Below are 8,666 nucleotides of genomic sequence, written 5' to 3' on the forward strand. Positions count from 1 at the left end.
ACACATCTGAGTAAATTTTATACCTGTTTGAAACCAAATAAACCTACTGAAAACGCATAATTGTAGCACAACCTAATTCTTTTTCATAATAAATTTGTTGTCTTACGTTCGAGTAATAAATCTAATATCAATAAATGTTTCTGTGTGAAATAAAAATAACGCATACTTTATTTTTGTTCATGAAACCAAACAGTTTCCATAATACTAATCGGTCACTAATTTTGTTATCTTGGTAAATATAATGGTTAGATTTGGACTCGACTCTGAAACTTATTCGATCAGTACTCGTATCATATACTTAATTCGGACGCTAAGCGGCTGTTCCTCTCATTTGAGATTAGACATGTTTTATACAGCTTGGCAGGAAGAAATTTTAAGTCTTGCATAGAGTGAATGCTGTAAGAATAGAAAACCTAGGCTGTGATCTCGTTTTGATTACTTATTCTAGCTTTTTCATCCCATTTACCTTTCCCATTCGCATCAGCATCCAATTTTCTGCAAATATTCGTTTCCTTGAGACAGAGTAGTAAAATCTTAATGAGTTACAGTCATTTTTTAGCTTAGAAAAATTTAAAACTGTACTGCCTGTCATTAATTTCTCTCTCGTCACCTTTTCCCTGAAGAAGGACACTATCCGAAATGTCGAATTTTTCACTCTACATGGCAAGTTCACTGTATTCTTGTTATCAATGTTATTAAATAACGCAAGTCTTGTTGCTGCAGACCTACATCCAGTCTCTTTGGAGTCTGGTCATATAAAAGCTGTATACGTAATGTTGACTAGATGCAAAGTATATATATACTTAAATTTGAGTTGGTAGAAAGTCTGCTATATATCAAACTATTTTAAATCATTTATTATTGGTATTGATGGCGAAATTTTCTTAATTCTTAAATAAAAACTTACCTTTGTTCACTATATGAAACATTATATTCCCAGTTTATCATTGGTTATCATGTTCCAGATTGAGTCCTCAGATATTTAATGTAGCAAACTGAAAAAATAATAAATAAGTGTAAGGGAATTAATCACTGTTGTGATCGATTGAAAAGATATTACTTTATTGATTAATTTTGAGCAGAACGGGCTGGGAAGACAACTTTGGAACTTATATTAGTTAAAAACAATCACAAAATGAACAAGGTCATGTAACGAGGCGCAAATCTGATGTTTGGCAAGTTCAGTGACAACTCCGAACATATTTTGAGTTTATTAGATCTCAGCACGGTATAGTTTTAGCAATACTAATCAGATCAAAGATGGCTGAGCGATTTACATAAATATTTTGAGTGAATAATGCCTTGTGAGTGAATTTGATAAACAGAAACTGTGAGAAAATATGTGTGCGCGCACGTGTGCGTGTCTCCTACCACCGCCTGACGACTGGTGTTGGTTTATTTACGTCCCCATGACATAGCGGTTTAGCAAAATGAGACGGATAGAATAATTGTTAGACTTAAAAAATAAGTACAAAGGTCGACTTATTTGACTTATTCGACTAATCTCTTCAAGGCAGTGTCCCAGTATGGCCACAGTTCAGTGACTGAAATAAATAAAAGATAAGATGTCGAACAATAGCTGAAATAAAAAAAAAGATAAAATGTCGAACAATAGCTGATAAAAACAAAATGTTAAACAGGATGACAGAAGAAAACTGTCATAACACTGATCTTACTGTCATAACATTTAAGGCCCACGTCATTAAGATGACAAGGGCGCTGACTTATTTTTATGCTAAACCGGAGCATATTCAGTCAGGAACCAACAAAGACCATACACATACTGCGGAACGTGAGTAGAACTTTCAAACTTTTTTTTAATGGAACTTTGATGATTGGTTATTATATTCATTAGTGAATGCATTCTAGTCTTTAGAATTGGCAGGTTAATGGCGTTATTGTATTATTTTTAATAATAAAACAGTGTGCCAAATTAGTTTGGTACCTTGTGATTTCGGGTCGAAATTACTCCGGAATTAATTTATCTTTCATCCAGATATTTTCTTTTGCTTAGTCAGCAGAAAGGACGGTTGCTATGAACTTTCACAGAATCTCGGGGGCTGGTGGGTAGGAAGGAGGGGAAATATCCTCAAACCGGAGACCTAGTCCAACTGTTTGCAACAGAGAGGACTCCGATAAAGGCATCAAGGACCTGATAGTGGTGTTAAACTGGGTGACGGATTAAATCTGCCACGTATGTAGTCTACTGTTCCATACAAGTATTTTATTTATCAGCCCTCGAAAAAAGGCAAAGTTAACCTCGGTTTAATTTGAACTCAGAACACCAGAAGTCAGAATAAATGCGCTCTAACAACTCTTACTGTTCGATTAAATAACATGATGGATTAAAAATAGTGGTTTCAGCTTTGGCACAAAGCCAGCACTTTTAGTACTTTATTTTATCGACCCTAGAAGGATGAAAGGCAAAGTTGATCGCGACGGAAATTGAACTCAGAACGTAAAGAACCAGAACAAATTTAAATTACTAATTTCTTGTTTAGCTTTCATTTATCTAACACAATTGTGGTAAATTGAATCAAATATAAAACAGACTCTTCACCTTCGTAAATCTTCTGCTTTTTCTCACAATTTCAGTCACTCTTGACATGTTGATTATATGACTTCTTCAACAAAATCTAGTACTGGACTTGATGCCTTCCCTCAAGATTTCACTCTACATTTTGCTTCCTTCCCCAACTGTTTTTCTCACCCTACCAAACTGCAATAATTAAATTTAAATATAAATCACATTATTCTAATCAAATTCTTTCTGGAACTTCGTTTTTGCTCTACATAAGCACAAACATTCTAGAACATCCCCAACATCGACTAACTGGCAAGGATTTATTCAGCAACACTCTACAGTTACTAATTTACAGTTCCCGTCTTTTCTACTGCTACGACAGTGGCTTCTGCTTCTTTGGCTCATGAAAATACATACCCTGCCACCGGTTATCAATGGACCCTCCTCTTAGTAATCATTCCGTGCCCCACTCTACAAATTCTGAATTATGATTTACTTAGTCCATCTTCTATGAACTCCAACACTCGAAACCTTACTCGTTGCCTTTGTCTTCCACACTGGCGTCAACCTACAGTAATTCAAACTATATCAACTACATCTACATAATCAATCTGGAAGATCCTTTTATGTAAATTTTACCACATTTCACTTCATTTTAACCTCCTGCATACTTATGGGGTGGGGGTGGGGGGTAAACTCAAGGGCTGACCCAGGCAGCACACGTTCTAGCTACGTCACTGCTCTCTCAACCTTAAGACATTATATGAGATGAAAACTGTTTCACAAAGTGAATTTATTCAAATGAAAAAACAAACTATATCTTATTATTTCGAAAATGATAAATACCACATGTTTGTTTTTTTTATGAACTATGTTTTATTAAAAGACACCGTATCAAGCAGGGCCTCAGATTATTTTCACGGAGGCCTGCTGTTCCTCGGAATCCACTTAAAGAACTGGTTTAGGTATATCGACCCAGTATTCAGCTGGTTCTTTAGGCAAAGTTAGCCACAAATGGATTCAAAAGCAGAACGCTAAAAAGCGCAACTATATACCGTAAGACACCTAGTTCGATAGTATCTCTTATACCAAATCACCACCTTTAATAATATAGTAATTAATCGTTTCCTCGACACAGAAGAAATTCAAAACACTTAATCTGTCACACTTATGTAAAAAGATGACATCTTGACGAACCGTTGTTTGAACGATGTCACACTCTATAAAGTAATGACTTCTATATGTTGAAAGTCACAATCTAAAGGAGCGCACTGTATCTATTGTCATTTTATTCACATAGACGATACATTATAGGAATATATATTAATCTCAGTACTTTACTGAAACTATATTTTATAAACATCAAAATAGTTAAAATGCAATTTTCACATCGATGGGATGCGAGCTTAGAACGTAAAGGGAGATAACTTATTACAGTCCATAATTTTCTCCAACGTTGTAACAATTCAACCACGAACTCCGTATATTCCTTTAGGCTTATTTTAGGGATTTTGAAAAGACGAAAAATTAAGACGACTCGGTAGAGTATTAATACATAGCATACAGGGACGTGGCTAATTACAGCGAGACGTTTTATCAAGTTATTAGTTTTTCGACTTAATACAACAATCAAGCAGTATTTCAGGGGAGATAACTCGGACACAACATTATGTTCAGATGGAAATGACGACCAAATAGCTCGGTACTACTGACTAAAAGCAGGGAACATCGGTTCGATGAAGCCCATTGATCGTAGGCACAGACACTAAGGTTAGGTTACGTTAGGAGTGGCTAATATCAACAATTGCATTACGAAAGACAGAGTAATAAATACAGTACTGTACTTTTAATCAAGCATGCTATCCAATCTGACAGTGTAAAATACCTGTACACTGTAAATATACGCTATAATACAGTAAATTCAAAGTCTGCCTTACCATGGATGGTTAAGAAGTGTTGTTGATGTGCCGTGATTTTGTCCGCTGCTTCCGAAATCAGTTAAAGAAAGGTCCATAGTACCAAGGTATGAGTGCACATACATAGATATACATATACAGGTCATACACTAACGACTAAAACAAGTCCTCCCTCCCTAGAATGTATTCCTTCTAAAATTGTCTCCCTGCTCCTATGTTTACAGCAGTCACTGACTTGCAACATTTTAAAGGAAAGATTAGCTGTCTCAAAACGAATAATCTTAGAGTGCCTGCAAAAGCTATAGGTTCTGCCCCTACCTCAGATCTAGCAAAATAAATAAATAAATAAATAAATAAATAAATAAATAAAATCAACATACATTTATATTATTTGTTTCAGGTAAAAATCAATATACACAATGCAGTCTATATATTTTATGCTGCTTCTTCTTATCACATTTTCAGGTAAGTATATTTCTATGAATTAATGAATCATATTAATAAGCTAATTGCTAAAGAGGTGCTGACAAAGTTAAAGTAAGCAGAGTGAAGCCAATTGGCACAGATTGACTTTGAACTCTGTTGCACATGGACACTAAGTTATAACATTCTCGCTCACTTCTGTTGTTTTATGATAGTGCTTGGAAGCAAAGTGTGAAGAGTGTAGTCACTTCAAAAAGAAGATCGGGTTTCAGATGAGCAGGGTCTCCTTGATTATGTTAATAAGGGTCATAAGAGGTGACAAATTGTAGGTCTATGGCTAATACTCGAAAGGAACAAGATTTCAAGATGCTGAGGAAATCCAAGAAAATGTTACAAGGCAGCTGCTTGCTATCCCAAAAACGGAGTTCTGGGAATGCTTCCATCAATGGAAACAACGCTGGTATGGCTTCAGAAGGGAACTACTAAATGCCAAGTTGATGTGTGGTATAGTTTTTTTTTTTATGTAGTACCTGTCCTAATGGAGGCGCAATGGCCCAGTGGTTAGGGCAGCGCACTCGCGGTTTCGATTCCCAGACCGGGCCTTGTGAGTGTTTATTGAGCGAAAACACCTAAAGCTCCACGAGGCTCAGGCAGGGGATGGTGGCGAACTCTGCTGTACTCTTTCGCCACAACTTTCTCTCACTCTTACTTCCTGTTTCTGTTGTGCCTGTAATTCAAAGGGTCAGCCTTGTCACACTGTGTCACGCTGAATCTCCCCGAGACCTACGTTAAGGGTACACGAGCAGGCTGTTCCATTGATCGGATCAACTGGAACCCTCGACGTCGTAAGCGACGGAGTGCCAACAACCTGTCCTAATACTTTCTGATCAGACCTCGTATATATATATGTGTGCGTGCGCGCGTGTTTGTCTATGTGTGTGTATGTGTGTGTGTGTGTTTTGAGTGTAAGTCAGTAAAACCATTATATTGGTAAATATACAGACTTGTGAAATTTAAACAAAAGTGAAGAATATGCATTAATTTCTTGTTTTGAGAAAAAATCTTTTGTTTTTACAGTATTTTGCAATGGTTTGAAAAAGGAGACGACCAAGAAAAAAGGGAAACAACTCAATGACGACCCACTTAAATTAATTTTGGCTCAAAATAACTGGAAGGAATTAGCTTCAAAATTTATTTCGGACGTTGCCTCTAACATAGATATGAACAAAGTAATGAAGATGGTAAAAAGTTTCAATGTATCATCCTTTCTGAAGGACTTTCAGAAAAAAGAGTTATAATTTTAAATGACGCAATGATAAAATGATATTCTTATGGTTGTAGGTCTAACTAAAGAACTGTTGTAAGAATGAATAAATTTTGAAGTATTTTTGTAATAAACGCAACATGTATATGATAATATGATATGTCATTAACATATTTCAACATTATTCCTATATGTCACACTTTGGACACTGTTTATAATTTAATCTGTATACTAGTCTATGGTTAATAAACAGGCAGGTCTGTGTGGTTAAGAAGTTTCCTTCCAAACCATATAGTTTTGGGTACTACGTGGAACCTTGTTAGTGTCTTCTAGTATAGCTCTGGATTAACCAAATAACAGTGAAATCTATGTCAAATTACAACCCACTGTTTAGAATACAGTGGATAATATAATTCCAGATAAGTAAAAAAATGTAAAGACCCTCTTTGTTCATGAATGACCAAGGGATTGCACCTAGAAAGTTACCCTCCAAGACGCAAGTCTGGGCAAGGTTTATGGATGACTAGCAGTTGCCCATGCATACCAGCCTCCCCCTCTCCATACCACTGGTATTAACCAAGTGAAAGACAAAGGCTGATACAGCTTGGCACCAGTGATGTCGCAACTCATTTCTGCAGCCGAATGAACTGGAGCAATGTGAAAGAAAGTGTTTTGCTGAAGAACACAACACATAGCACAGTATGGCTTCAAATTTTGGTACCGGGCCAGTAATTTTTGAGGAGAAGGTAAGTCTATTACATCAACCCCAGTGTTCAACTGGTACTTATTTTATCAACCCTGAAGATGAAAGTTAACCTCAGTGGAATTCAGACTCAGAATGTAAAGATAAACAAAATACCACCAAGCATTTCGTCCAGCATGCTAATAGTTCTGTTAACTCACTGCCTTAATGAGGATCTTATTGTATACAGTGCTCGCGTGCATTTATGCAAACATTACATTGATATAAACAGTGTTTTTTTTCAATATTGCTCTAATAAAATCAGGCTGTCTATAGGTTGGAAATACAAGAAGTATGTTGAAGCCTATGCTTCTCTGAGAATGATTAATAAAACTTAAATAAGCCTGGAGTTGTCTCCCATACTTACTGAAATAATCAAAATATTAACCATTGCATTGATGTTGTCTTTTCCTAACTCCATTAAGTATTTTTAATTTCTGTCCAACCCATGCCAGTTTGGAAAATAAATGTTAAATGATGATGATGATGATGAGATGGTGGTGGTGGTGGTGGTGGTGGTGGTGGTGGCATATTTGGTGTTCACTGGATTAAATATTAACTATTGCTTTTCATGTTGATGGCATCTCTAACCTCAATGCATATTTTCAAGAATGTGAGAGCTCACATGGCTGCAGTCAACAGAAGAAATCTAGTTTTTAATATCAGTGAGGATTGTCGTCATAATTTTCATTAGACTGCTGTCTACACAAGATCTCACTGAAACATTTATGTACTCATTGGTTGTAATGACTATTTGCCCATATGGTTCCTCTACAAGGGTCCATTTTAATCAAGCAACTTCAAAACCATGGTTATAGTTAGTGAAAGAAAAATGCCAGATCAAATAATTACATTTACAGGCTATTGGAGGCACTGTCAAAGATACGCAGAAGATACAAGACGTTTAGTATGTGATATTATCCACTTATGCAATTACATACATGCTTGCATCTTGTATGTGTGTGCATGTTTGCATGTATATGTGTATACATGTATACATGTGAGCATGTATGTATTTGCACATTAATACATGTGTGCAAGCAAGCAAGCATGCATACATACATACATACATAAGTGCATGCACACGCAGACACACATGCACACGTGCATACATACATACATACATACATACAAACATACATACATACATAGAATGCATTAGATCAGTCTTCCAATAAATCTTTGCAATTTGTTGTCTACTAAGTGTATGATTACATAAAACGTTGCACAAAATTCTAGTATACCATAATAAAATAAAGCAAAAAAGAAATTTTCCTGAATTTTGTTATGAAAAATATTTAATAATTTTTATCTATTATATTTGAAACATATTTAGACAACATATGTAATTTATATATATTTTATAAAACAATATCTGGCATTTACACTGTCTCCAGTGTGTCCACTAAGTACCATCCAAAATATATAATTGATAAGTCATGAAGAACACAAGGTTGATTGATGTATCATTGTTATATCTGGCCGAGGTGAGTGGCAATGTATGAATTTTCACATAATGTTTGAGTAGATTCTTAATTCACATCAGTTGTTCTTCAGTGGAGACAGTCAGAGCTGCAATAAAAGAAAATTATTGCTATTGTAAATATTTTACTGTAATAAAAATAAATAACTAAATCATAGGTGTGGGCATGGCTGTGTGGTGCGAAGCTTGCTTCTCAACCACATGATTCTAGGTTCAGTCCCACTGTGCGGCACTATTCTGCTATAGCTTCGAGCTGACCAAAGCCTTTTAAGTAGATTTGGTAGACAGAAACTGAAAGAAGCATGCTGTATGTA

General features: G+C 35.7%; 1 protein-coding gene and 1 long non-coding RNA gene across 4 annotated transcripts in view; one reads left to right on the plus strand and one right to left on the minus strand.

Annotated features, from left to right (window-relative positions):
- Positions 1–1,705: 1,705 nt before the first annotated feature.
- On the plus strand, positions 1,706–6,282 carry LOC106881214 (uncharacterized). The gene is made up of 3 exons (XR_001410827.1): positions 1,706–1,792; positions 4,841–4,905; positions 5,941–6,282. It is a non-coding gene; the product is annotated as an uncharacterized LOC106881214 (long non-coding RNA).
- A 1,968-nt stretch (positions 6,283–8,250) lies between these two features.
- LOC106884044 (serine/arginine repetitive matrix protein 1) overlaps positions 8,251–8,666 on the minus strand; it is an 82,646-nt gene continuing 82,230 nt past the window's right edge. For all 3 annotated transcript variants that reach the window (XM_052978539.1, XM_052978538.1, XM_052978537.1), the window contains one exon: positions 8,251–8,441. The gene's annotated coding sequence lies outside the window, so the exon portion shown is untranslated. The remainder of the gene's footprint in view (positions 8,442–8,666) is intronic.

The sequence above is a fragment of the Octopus bimaculoides genome, chromosome 2 (assembly GCF_001194135.2).
Source record: "Octopus bimaculoides isolate UCB-OBI-ISO-001 chromosome 2, ASM119413v2, whole genome shotgun sequence".
NCBI classification, from domain to species: Eukaryota; Metazoa; Mollusca; class Cephalopoda; order Octopoda; family Octopodidae; genus Octopus; species Octopus bimaculoides.